Raw genomic sequence first — 14,706 nt, 5'->3', positions numbered from 1 at the left:
GTCAACATGCGCTATCAATAACGGCTCATGGAACCGTGACTAATATAATACTATTAGTGACGGTGAACTAATCATCACTAATTAGTGCCTTTTAGTGACACCTTGAATTCGTCACTAATACCCCAAGAAATGTCACTAATATTTTCCAGGAATAGTTTTCATGCGAAAAGTTATTTTCCGTGATGGTTTGAGTGGGAGAATTGGTTTTTAGTGACACAAGTATTAGTGACGGTTTAAAGTTTGCCACTAAAAGTTCCTTATTAGTGACTGTTTTCAAAACTGTTACTAATACTTACACTAGTAGTGATGGGTTTTTAAAACTGTCTCTGATAAGTCACTTTTAGTGACGAAATTGAAACCGTCACTAATACTTTCATCACTAAAAACCAATTTTTTTGTAGTGGATGTGGATGGGAGGCAGCGCTGCATACAAGTAATGGGATGTAGTAGGAGAACTAGGCAACCCTTTGGTGCTCAAGTGTCAAGTGGCAGGAGGATGGTGTAAAGATGCTGATGACTTTAGAGAGAGAGACTTTGGTTTAAAGAAAGGTAGCATTTAGTGGGAAATGAGGGCAAAAGATCCTTAAATGAGGTGAGAAGGGTGGTATTTATAGTGATTATTAGGGATGTAACTATAACTTAGTGAGGGAGGATCATGGTTGTGTTTGAGACTTTTCACCGGAAATAAAATAAACTCATTCAATGGTAAAACAACATTGTTGGCCTCACAAGGTTTAGAATCTTGTTTTGATGATAACAAAGCAAAGGAACTTAACATATTTGGTTAAGTGAAGTTTTAGGACTCAAGAGTGTTGATAAAAAACCAAGGTCAAGTGCTTGAAAAGTCCATTGAAAGCTTGAACTTAAAGCTAGAAGAACTTGATGAAGTATGTACTTAAGTCAATGAGCTATGAAGGAAGTCAAAGCAAATACATGAAGATATTGAAAACAAAGCAAATACATGAAGATACTGAGAGTAAAGCAAATACATGAAGACTTAGTGCTTAGAAAGTTATAGTCTTTTAAGAAGTCCCATGTAAGTACTTCAAAATTTCAATATGGACACATGAAACTCTTAGGTTAATTACTTGGACCTAGATACCTTTTAAAATACTTGGAAAATATTTTTATAAGGTCAAAAGTTATTTCAAAAAGGTTTAAATTATTTTTGGAATGAAAAGCACCAAAACAAGATTCTCCAAATTCCTTTCTTTTTTCTACATCTACATTAATGAGCACTTTTTCTCTATCAAACACTCCTTATCTTAAAAAGTGCTCAACATGAAAGTTGTGGGATTTTTTCTCAGCTTTCCTTTGATACCAAAAACATCCAATTTGGAGTTACAAACAAAAATTTTATGACAAAAATACTGAAGGGTGGTCAAAGCTGACAGCTAAGGCGCCTAACTGAGTATTCTTAGGCGCCTGACCAGTTTCTGAGGATGAGTTAGGCAATTGATTGAACACATTCAAGTGCTTGACACAACATTGACTTTTGAAATACGATGGATTTTTAAAGTGATGGGTGCCAGACACTTTTTGACAGACAAATGACCTTCATATATTTAAATTTAAAACAGTGTGGGAAGGTTTCCAAAAGTGCTTGCTTGGCCCCGAAACTTTGTAAACACTTGGGGGAATACTCAAAGAAACTTGGGGAGTACGAAGTACTACTTTTTCTATCTATAAATACATGTTAAACCCAAGAATTAAATACCAACAACAATCAAAAAATCGGTATATACTCTTACATTCAAAAGCTCCATTGTTGAAAAACTTTTTCTAGAGTTTTGCTATGTTCTTGCTCATACTACTCACGATTCTTGTTCTCTACTTGAAATCTTCAATCTAAGAAAGAACTCAGTGATATACACTTGAGCTTCACCTTTCTATATTAATATTTGATTGAAGTATATTGCGATATTCAAATTGTACTAATTAGCTCTTTTGAGAGTGTCATTATACACAAAATTTTCTCTTGTTGTTTTTAACGATTCAGGGTTGATTGAATCGTTGGCTAACCGAGCATAGGGTATCTCTTGGAGAGGAGGGCTTTATCCTACTTGAAGGAGTACGTAAAGGTTTGCTCTTCCCTGTCAAGGGAGCGGTATAGTGAAATTCTTAGGTGGTTTGCCTAAGGTGAGGACATAGGCGGGGATAGTCGAACCTCATAAAATCTTGGTGTCTTGCTCTTCCTTATTCTCTTTAATTTTCTACATATATAAACTGTGTGGTTGTTTACTTAATTTGCTAAAAATTAATTTGCTTTTGGGAATTGTGAAAACCATAAGGGAGTACGTTGATTGATCAATACTATATTGTGGAAACTGCAAGGGAGTATGTTGATTGATTAATGCCAAAGCTCATTAATATATTGGTTGGTTATATACTTAAATTCAAGATACTTATTTGATATTAATATTCAAATTTTGGAAGTTTGGTTGAATTTTCTATTTTATTCCATATTGCGATATCAAGCTCACCTCATTAATTGGATTGATATTGAAAAGCTGGAATTTGAATATTGAAGTTTTGATCATTCTCCCCCTTTTGACATCAACAAAAAGGTGTATAATAATGAGACATGAATGGACATACCCTTATGTTCTTCTCCCATTTGAAATTTTAAAGTTTTAATCTTGTTCAACCATCAGATTTGAAAACTTTTACTTCTCCCCTTTTTACATCAGCCATCCCCCTTGCATAAGTTTCAGCGATTATGTGAGGATGCCAATTATTGATTGATGGGATATCAAAGGTGAACTAATGTTGATACCAAATGTTGATTAATGCGATACCAAAAGTTGATTGATTTGATACCAAGTTATCACATCTTAAGTGACGTTGCTCCCCCTGAATTATGTCATCTAATATAGTTCTGGGCAACCATGTTTATTTTAACTCAGAAAAGCTCTCCCATGTTCTACTTTCTTAAGCTCAAACACATTATGGATTATGCAATTTAAAAAAAATCTCTCCCGCTTTAGTTCTCATTAGAAATTTACTCTGGTATATATCTCTCACCTTTTGGATCTTCAAACCAAATTATGCTATAGATATTTGCTTTAAGTACATTTTGAAAAGAATTGTAACCAGAAAGACTAACCATACAGATCCTCATTATATTAATGCATTTCAAAACCAGGTCATGTGGTTAACTTAAGCAATTTTCAGCAAAGTAATATATTTCTCATTTTGCATATTCAATAGAATCATCAAAATTGAGTGCATGCAACAGAAAGTTCACTGCACATCTAAACACAATACATATTGGTAAGCATAATAAGATAGGAAATAGTTTCGAGATGCTCCCCCTATGAATTTGAATACTTGCGTAGATGAAATAAAATGCTTATACTTATCGAAGATTTATGTCACTACTAGTTCAAAGCCATATAAGCAATCATTGTGAAATCTTTTAGACCAACTAAAGTGATACTATGATGCACACAAGTTCTTTACGCTTTTTCTCTAGGAATGGAGCTCAGCTCCCCTAAGTATTTTCAAGCATGCAACCAATTTAGTTCAGTATAAAAAAATCATTTTGGTTAACATGTTGTATCAAATATGCACATAAGAATTTACACATATCATTCATGATTTGATACCCAAAATATGATACTAAATGTGCTTATGCTTATGTTTCAGAGCCAATTTTCAAGTTAATTTGCTCCCCTTCAGTTTTGCACTTATCATACTTTTATGTCTTTTCCATGTAACCATTCTTCACTAGTTTTGCTAAGTGTTCTCATTTTGAATGATTTATACTTGACTTTACCAACTTAGCATAGAAAATCAAAAATTTATAAACCATTTTACTTTAGAGTCATAAGCCTATACTGCTACCTTTCTTATGGATCTCAATGCACAGATTTCCTAGTCATTTGAACTATCATATAGATTGAAACCTATAGCATATAGTTTACCCATTTGACACATTCAAACTCGTCTAATAGATTTGACTTGAAGTTTGAGAGCTTGCGAAGTGAGATTTCGCAAATACTCTTAACAATTTAATTATCATTAAGTTTGGAAGAATATTCATTATGTGTGGACAACATTCAAAATATTTTCGTGAGAAGTGAATATATCCAACTACATAGGCCAAAGACCAATTTTAAATAATATTAATTTTGGAATACTGCTCTTTAGGTATTTCTGATTATCCAATTATGGATGGTACCTTATAAGTATGTCTTCACTTTTAAGCAAGGGTACTTCCCTATAATGGATGAATCTTTACCGGATATGATCTTGGTATGGTAAAGATTTCTTGTGGAGGATGTTGCTTAATCACATATCAAACTTAGGGATTTTTACATTTTAAGCACAACGGGAATATTCATTAAGAATGTCCTTGTAAACAATTTTATTCCCTTAGAGAATGCCCCAGATTTGATTATAATGGGATATCTTTTAATAAGCACTTGAAAGATATAGAGTTTATGATTATTAGTGCTTGTGGCTAGAGTGATGACTGATTTTAATCCTTTGAGGCTCCAAGAGTGAGTTTATGATTAGATGATTTTTAATATATGATTTATTCCTAAGGTTCAGTCTTATGCATTGAACATGATTTGCTTAACTTAGGATTTTAATATTTAAGCATGTGTTAAGCACTAAGTATTGTTCGTTAAACATCAATGATTTAATCCATTTGGAAGTGAATTTATTTTTCAATGTTATGATGTATGTTACTCACTGCAAAGATATAAGGTTCCTAATATTCTAACAATTAATCTCCCAACCTTCACTTTGAATACATCAAGATTTGCATGCTATTCAATGTTTTAACATTTTACCCTATCATTATGATATATAAGCATTAGGTCGTTAGATTGGATATATTGCTCACAAGAATCATATTAACTTAACTTTCTTTGAGGATTCTTAGTATAATAATAGTGTAGTAAATGCACATACTAAGATTTTACATTTTAAGCATATACTATTCCCAAGCCTATTAGTTATCACTACCCTCTTTTGTTTATGTGACTGATTTCACTAAATTCTCAATCCTAAAGTCTAACAAGGAGTCTTTGGGGTTTGTTTGGTACTCATTTTTCCTTGATTTTCCAAACTTGTTTGAGATTCATACCTTTCCTTTTAAATGGACAATCAAATTTAATGTGTCCTTTATTTTTTCATAATACACAAGTGGTGTGAGCATACGGACCGATGGAGGTACTAGCATAGAATTTTGACGCTTTAACAAAATACCCCATGTATAGGTTCTTTCTTCTCCTATTTTCAATTCCATTGTAACCTATACCTTCTTTGTCTAAGGTCTTCTTTTGGGAACCTAAGAGTTTGTCAAAATTTTCTTTTCCCTTAGTAAATGTGTGGATGATCTTAGCTTGATCTTCTATCTTTCTTTCTAGGTCTTGAATTTTTGGATTCTTTAAGCCTTTGCAACTAGCTTGTAATTTTACCAATTCATCGGTCACTTTGTTTACTTTGCATTCAAGTTCAAAGATTTTAAGATCTTTTGCATTATTACTCGAAATCTTAGATCTTAAGTCTTTTAGATCTTTTGCCATCATATCATTCTTGTTTTCTAATTTCAAGATTTTCAAGTCCTTTTCTTTCTCAACACAACTTTTTGATTCTAAATCCTTCAGTAATGCCTCATTTTTGGTTACTAATATCTTAATTTCTAAATCCTTTTCAGTCTTTTCTTTTACCCAAGAAGTATGAGACTCTTGAAAATCTTCTAACTGTTTTGTTAAGTCTTTATTTTCACTTTCCAACATTATTTTCTTTTTGGACATCTTTGTTTACATTTTAAGAGCCTTAGCAAATCCCTTTTGTAAATCCTCATAAGATAGCATGTTATCATTATCAAATTCATCATAATATTAACTACCAAAAGTATCACATGATGTATCACAGTCATTGCATGAATCATTTTGAGAATTTGAATAAGGAGTAAAATGAGTAGAGTGTACCTCTTCATCAATTAAGGCAACTAGGCCATAGTTTTGTACTACCTTATCATTTGAGTATGGATCTTCCCAAGTAGAAGACTTCTTTCCTTTGGTTTCTCCAAATCTCCTATTGAGTTCTTCCCATATATCCTTGGCACTTTGACATGACTTGATTTCATGAAAAACATTAGTATCTAAACCAAGCAATAGAATATTCATAGCACCGAAATTTACTTGCATTAATTTCATGTCATTCTCATTCAGCTCATATTTAGATTTAGGGATTTCAACATTATCAATAATTTTCATAGGAACTAGGTTTCCTTGATCAATTACTCTTCAAGTTCTCCAATCCATGGATTTGATAAAAATAGCCATTCTCATTTTCTACTCGGTGAAATTTTCACCATAAAACATTTGAGGTCTTGTAGAGATTTGTTCCACACCAATTGGGGATACACCAAAATAATTCATCGAGATCTTTTTACAAATTAACAATTACGTCTATGTACACCCGCTCTAATACCAATTGTTGATTAAGGTGTAATCCTAAGAGGGGGGGGTGAATTGGGTATTTTAAAAAATTCTTTGAAACTTATTTACCAATCAATCCCTATTTCTATGTTTAACTAATTAATGGCTGGAATTTGATGTTGATTTGAGTTACTAAATCAATGAAATCCTTTTTACCCAATTAAGTGTGTGTAAAGTTATTTAACATACACAAGCAAGCCAGAAATTAAAATACAATACAGAAAATAAAAAGGATAAGGGAAGAGAGAATGCAACCGTGATTTTACGAGGTTCAGCCAACCCAGCCTACGTCCTCGCCTTGAGCAACCCACTCAAGGATTCCACTATAATCCCTGCTCCTTAAATTGGGATGGAACTTCCCTTACAATCCGCTGCTTACAAGAGGTACAACTCCCTCCTAATCCGCTGCTTACAAGAGGTACAACTTCCTCCTAATCCGTTGCTTACAAGAGGTATAGCTTCCTCCTAATCCACTGCTTACAAGAGGTACAACTTCCTCCTCACACCCGGTTCACAACCCTAACCGTGTTTACAATTTAGGATCAAATCTATAAACACTCAATGTTGCTTCTAAAAAATGCTGGTGAGTACAATTCAAAGTCCTAGTACATAATCATATGATAAACCTTGAAGCTCATGAATGTATGAAAACGATACAATCATTTTATGTATGATATGCTTCAACACACAAAACCCTTTTTATCAAAACTCCCAAGTACAGATATATTTAAAATGTTTTGGAGTCAACTAGGGTTCTTGGTTCACTTTGCAAAAATGCACAAATATATTTGAAGTGAACTTGTTAACAAAAACTTTGTCTTGAATATTAAGTCAATGCAAATCACAAAGTTTTATTTCATGTACTCAATCACAAACTGAGTATATTAATTTTCAGAAAATATCCCTCAATCAATTGTATAGTTATAAGTATCAAGGACATTTGATTAAGCTATAATATATCTAAAATATAAATCTTTTAGAGAACACACACTTAAATCAACCCTTTCAATCAACCACACAATCTAAATCAAGTATCAATCTTTTTTAGAATAACTAAGTATGTGTATGGGCACTTATAAGATCAATCAAGTAATCAAAAATAGGTTTTTCAATAATGAGTTCTATGAAAAAATATATGTATATTTTTATACTCTTGAATAAAAAATCAATCAACCAAAAGCTAAACAACTTTCTCAAGTAATGATCTTTTTAAAAACAATTTTTATATGTATGTGCACACTCAAGATCAAACTTTTCTAATGATGTTCAATAACAAGTAATGAGATGAGAAGTTCTTGAAAATAATAACTTGAATGATCAAACCTCAATACCAACTTGACAATCAAGATGTATAAGAGAGATCCCTTTGAGATTCTAAATTGATTTGCCCAAGCTCGATGAGTAGAAGTTGAAGTGTAGGCAATCGTATAGCAATGAAAGCAAGTTTCTCAATATTTTTCAAAAATATGTATTCTTCTTTTCTTGTGCGTCTTAACTTCGTTCTAGGGTTTAGATATTTAGTATTTATAGTGTCTTACCCTTAGAATTGATCTCAACTGTTGGATCAAAGAAAAAGCTCGCGAGTTCTATTAATAAAAATATGAATTTTAAACTTTCTCGCGACTTCAGGCAACCGAAGTGAGTTCAGGCTCCTAAAGTGGTGACTTCAGGCGACCGAAGTTCCAGTTCAGGCAACCGAAGTACCTCGGCCTTCTTGCTATGTTTTCCCATTAATTCTTTAGGCTACCAAACTTGATCTTCAGGCTACCGAAGAAATTCTTTAGGCTACTGAAGTGAAGTTCAGGCTACTGAAGTCCAAATTTTTTATTTCCTTTTTCTAATTTTAGAAAATCCTTTGCTCTTTTTCTTGGGCCTTTTATAAGACATATATTTCGTGATTTTCCAAACATTTCTAGGTCCATGAAGGTTCCCTAATAATGTACATGAAATGCATGAATCCTAACAATCATTCTAAGTTATGAGCCTCAAATTAAATCATATGAAAATGTAAGTACATGAGATCTAAATACCCATTCCCAAGACATTCTTGAACTTTGCCGCTTGCATTTTGATTCTTATACTCTTTGATTTCCATGGAGCTTGTCAAAATGTGTCAGCTTTACTTTATGGCTTCCATGTCTCGTTATCTTTTTGTACATGCTTAATATGGTTCCTATTCACAAACTCAATGCACAGATCAAATACCAAGTGATTTGTCATTATCAAAACCGGATTGGACTCGTAGAGTCAACAAAGTTGTTGAGTTGTAAAGTGTGATTGCAAATTAACTCAAATTGAAAAAGGGGTTAATACTTAACTAAAAGAATTTGTAAAACAAGAATTTACAAAGAAATTTTTAAAAACCCAATTCACCCCCTCTTGAGAGTACACCTTACTTTTGAAACACGTAGCTAGAAAGAAAATAAGGAAATGCCACATGGCAAGAGTAACACTTAAACTAGCTAATGAAAGGTTAAGGAAAGTGCATCATCCTTAAGAAACCCTAATTCGAGCCCACCAAGCCAAATCTCTCTATAACATCCCACAATTCAAGATTGATTAGGAGACCTGCCACATTTCTCATTGATTGTGATCAATCTTAGGCACGCAATGAATGTCCAACTCTTGAAAAAATTATTAGATTAAAAGTTAATCAAGCAATTAATATGTGATTGCAAACTATGGTTAATATTATAATTAGATTAAGGTGAAAAAAGGTATTTACATTTTATCCCCTATAAGAAAAATAAATAGAATTACTTAAGCATCTATGTGAATTACACAACCTTTCTTCCAAGGAAGTCCTTTTTAGAAATTGACTCTACGTTTGGTGGCAGTTCCTTTCTTAAACTCTATTTTTATGCGCTTCAAACATACCCAATTTTTTCTGTAGGGGGAAAAATGTAAATACGTACTTTTATCTTAGTCTAATAATTACATTTCACAATCACATATTAATTTCTTACTTGATTAACTTTTAATCTCATAACTTTTGTAGGAGTCGGGCATTGAATGTGTGCTCGGGATTAATTACGAAACATATGTCAGGTCTCCTGATCAATCTCGAATTCTGGTATATTATAGAGAGATTTGGCTTTGTGTGCTCATTTGGGGATCTTTGGTCCTCATTTCTTACTAGAGACTACCTCTCTCTAAACCATAGTTTCTCTCTCTAAAGTCATCAGCATCTTTACTCCATCCTCCAGCCACTTGAAACTTGAACTCCTAATGGTCGTCAAATTTTCCTCTCTTGGCAACTTTACTACATCCCATTACCTCTTTGCAACATTAATTGCCTCTCATCCACATCCAAGAACCTGTATTTACACTTCCAAACATTACCTAAAGGTACAAACATATATTAGAGCAACTACTTTAATACCAAATGTTCATCCAGGTATGACACTAAGGAGGGGCGGAGGTGAATTGAGTGTCTCAAAGAATTTATGTTTTATCAAATTTAGAGCAAGAGTTAAATAAAAAAAACACTAAACAAGTCACCTAAATACAATTACAAGCATAAACACAAGCACATAAGAATTTATAGTGATTTAATTCTCTTGAACTATATTTTCCCAAATAACATTGTCTAGCATTTCACAGTCTCTAAGCCTGTAGAAAAGGCATACAACATGGAAACATTGTGAATTTACGAACAAATATATTTTTTTGTAGAAACCCAAACCCGAAAAATAAAAAGGAAATAAGAAAAAGAAGAAAGGAAAACTTAAAAAGGGCAAACAGCAGGGCTCGTCGACAAATACCCTGCTTTCGTCGACGAATCCTTTGCTTTCGTCAATGAATGTCATTATGCAGTTCATCGAAGAAATTCAAGCGTCGTCGACGAAGAGATACTGAGAGGAATTTCAAGTGTATGGTTCGTCGACGAACCCTTTCTTTTGTCGACGAAGGTCCCATTTCGTTGACGAATCGTGTCGAGTCAAAGGGGTATAAATAGAATTTTAGGTTGGTTCTTCATTAAGAAATTTAATTCTCTCTCTCTCTCTCTCTCTCAAGCCCAAGAACCCTCACTCCTTCTCTCTTCAATTTGTAGTCGTTCATCGCCCGAATCGACGATCGGAAGTTACCACAAGGATCTAGGATAAATTCTCTACAAGTCTAGTGGAGTGGATTATTGATTGGGGCTTTCCAGGAACCACTCCAAAACCAGTGTATTTTAGGATTTTTATTGTTAATTTGGAGTATATGAGGCCTAGGAAATGCTAAATGAGAAATATATTGTAAGATGAGTTGATTAATTTGGAAAAAAAAATGTAATTTCAGGGTTTTGATCTTCAAGCGCCACAGAATGTGGATTTTGGGTTCCTACTAAGCCAGGTAAGGAGATTATCTTATGTCAGTTAATTTTGAAATATGGACTGATTAAATTGCATATATGATTTTATGAATGAATTGGGTATATGAAAAGGACAGTTTGGACTGTTATATGTTTTGGTGAAAATTAACGTGATTGGTTTGAAATCTCATATTTTCTATGAAATAAATAGTTTAAGTTAAATAAAACCATGGAGATACTTAGACTTTATTTTTAGCAATTTATATCTTTCCCCATCAATTTATTTTATTTATGATCTATCAGATAAAAATTGTGTGGCATGAGAATAGCTTTTAAATGGTATATATAAGTAGAATGTTTTTATTGATAATACATAGTATGATATGATGACCGAGGGGCGAGATTTAATATGACGGGCAGGGGTTGAGATTTGATATGACGACCAGGGGTTGAGATTTAATATGACTGTCAGGGGTTGAAATTTAATATGATGGTCGGGGCCGAGATTTAGTATGATGGTCGGGGGCCGAGATTTAATAAATGAAAGGTTTTATATGAAATGAGAATAAAGTAGTTTTTATTTTGTAAATTGCCATATATGATTCTAGAGCCCTGTGGATATGAAATGTGATGTTATAAGCACAATACTGTAGGTAAATGTTGGTAGGGAGTGCAGTCACACTAGGATGATAGTGTGATGATGGATAGATGATTTTCTAACCTGGGCCATAGTACTACTCCGAGGTTTTTGCTGAGGGGAGCCATCCGAGACAGTTCTGGGTGACCATAGGTAGGCACAATTGTACTTACTACCTTTTCTGACTCAACTATGGTCGGTCGGCCATATATTGAGTCTAACCTTTGGGCCGCACAACCCGTCATGGGGGGAAGCATGTCGTATGAATATATGATAGCATGACGACGCTAATACAATAGCCCAGGTTGTATCTTTTATGCATATATGGGAAATTTACTATAAAAGGGCTATATTGAACTGACAGTTTATTATTCAGATATTATATACTTTCAGAAATATACAGTGTAGTATAGTTTTAAATGCCATTTCATATAAAGTTAAATAATGGAAGTTTTATATTCATACGAGAACTCATGCTAACCACACACTAATAGTAATATAATTCGTCTTCTTGAGAAGTGTCTCAACCCATTAAATAAATTATTTTTCAGGTCCTCCAGGGAATATTACTTAGCTTACCTTGGGGCTGGGATTAGACTTATGAGAGTGGTTATTAGAACTGGTGAGATACCAGATGTCTTATTTTGTTATTTTGGGATTGTAATATGTAGACTGATAGTGGTGTGTATGTATTTGGGAAAATATAGAACTCTTGTAAATCGTTTGGATGTTTTAGAAATTTTTCGCTATATGGTTTTTTTTCAGTAAAGGCAGGTGCACCCAAGATTCCCTAGTTAGGGTGGGTTGCATTTATATATGCTATAGTTGGTATCAGAGAGAGATATATTTATTTTACTAGCACTCCGAGCCCACATGGCGGGTCGGGGCGCTACAATTGGTATCAGAGCCTAGGTTGCTAGGTTTTGCAGTCTAGGTTAGATGATCTTCCCAGAGTATATGTAACGACCCAAAGAATAATGATATTTAAAGAATAAAAGAATGGTAAATGGAAATCGAAAACAGAAGGAGGCAGTCGATTTCGTCGACGAAAGCGAAGCGTTCATCGACGACATTGCATTTTGGAAAGGATAAATCTTGAGGAATTTTTCAGCTCCTCATTGACGAATACAGGGGGCTCGTCGACGAGGGTATAATAGGAGCTCATCGATGAGGATGGATTCTTCGACAAAAATATAATTGGGCTCGTCGATGAGGTGACGTGGCTCATCGACGAGGAAATACCGAGAGAGGTTTTGGGCCATCTGAATTTTGTCAACGAGGAGTGGGTTTCGTCGACGAAATTATTAAAGGACTCGTCGAGGAGATGATGTGGCTCGTTGATGAATCCAGCCCTATAAATAGTGAAGAACTCAGATTTTTGATGGAAATTAAGCGTAGAAACTCTCTCTCTCTCTCTCTCTCTCTCTCTCTCTCTCTCTCTCTCTCACCCTACGACCCTTCCCCCTTCTCTCTTCGATTTTGAGCCGGATTTCCACCGATTTGAGGATCTGAAGCCACCACGACGCTCCTGGGAAACTTCTCTACAAGTCTGCCAGAGCAGATCGTCAATGGGGCTGAGTTGGGAACCATCCCAAATCCAGGATAAGACTTTCTACTCAGTATTTGGTTAATGACAGTTGTAGGAAGTGATATACGCGGAGGAACTACTGAACTTTAGTTGTGAGGAATGTTTTTTTCAAGGTGTTGAGTAGGGAACCCTGTGGGCGCGGGACAGATTTTCTTAGGGGCTTTTCAGGAATCAGGTAAGGGGATAAACTAAGCTAGTATTTTATGAAAAATATGTATATTGTTATAGCATTTGATTTCAAGAAAATAAATAAATTTATATATGATTTATATTTGAGAAAACACTATTGAAAATGATGATATGTTGAATATGCGAAAAACCTATTAGTGTGGCATGAGTAGAAATTGTTATGAAATATTGTTTTCTGGAAATGTGATTATGATACGGATTTATATAATGAAAAACCGGCATACGAGCTGAGATTTTTATATATATTTTCCAACGTACGGGCCGAGCTATGTGTATGATTTACCAGCGTACGGGCTGAGCTATGTATATGATTTATCGGCATACGGGCCGAGCTATGGATGTGATTTGCCAGTGTACGGGCTGTGCTATGATATGATTTGCCAGCGTACAGGCTGAGCTATGGATGTGATTGCCAGCGTACGGCCTGTGCTATGATTTGCCAGCATACGGGTCGAGCTATGATAAAATGTGTAATACCGGCGTACGGGCCGATGATTTTCATAATATACATATATATGCAAAATGACATGATTGATTTGATAATTAATGATATGAAATATCCATGTATCACAGTTTCAGTATATGTTATATGATATCAGAACCTGGTTGGCTTGGTCTAGGCTAGCACTTGCACGGTACCGTTGCTATGTGTCCATGGTCATCATGATCATGATATTTGTGTTAACGCCGCTGTACGGAGTGGTGTGAGATTGGATGGTTGATGTGGTTTATAAGAAGTGTGTGAGCGCCCCTGGTGTATGGACCAGGTCTGGCAGACCCATCAGACTTACAGATTGTACTTTCGACTTGGCAGTAGTCGGCCAACCATTGTCAGGTCCCGCCTTCGGGCCACACAACCCAATCACGTGGGGGTAATACATGACAACAGCCAGCTAACCTACCAGGAATGTTTTTGTATTATTATTACTGTATGAGATGAAATATGTTTATGAAAATGCAGTATGTTTTGCCATGTTTTAATGATATATATGTTTTCCTAGATTTGACAAAATAGATACTGAATATGTTCTGTATGGTATATGTATAACACGGAATACTCATATTGCCACACACTGGTATTAGTTTATTTCCCTTACTGAGAGGAGTCTCACTCCAAAATTTTATAAACTTTTCAGAAGCCCCTGATAGGAGAGCAGGTAAAACCCTGCTGATCTAGTACAGTAGATCTGCCCTTCCAGAAGGGTAAGTATTTTGATAGGGTTGGATGTATTTTGTGGAAATGGCCCTAAGACATATTTTTGGGTTGAGTGTTGTGTATATATGTATACAGTGATTGTAGTAACTCTGGTATTGTGATGTATGGTATATTGAGATGTATATGATTGTTTGTTTCTTATTGCTTAGGCTTCCGTTACGTGTTTTGATGTATCCCTGGTACCCACGGGTCCAGGTGGATTATGATTTTCTGAGTTGAGATTTGTGATATTGATTTTTTTATATATAAAAAAAAGTGGAAATTAAGCAAGTCGTCATAGTATAGGTTTAAGTAGGATGAGGATAGGAATGGGTAGAA

Source organism: Malania oleifera, chromosome 3 (assembly GCF_029873635.1).
Source record: "Malania oleifera isolate guangnan ecotype guangnan chromosome 3, ASM2987363v1, whole genome shotgun sequence".
Classification (NCBI taxonomy): domain Eukaryota; kingdom Viridiplantae; phylum Streptophyta; class Magnoliopsida; order Santalales; family Ximeniaceae; genus Malania; species Malania oleifera.
This window is presented reverse-complemented; position numbering follows the sequence as displayed.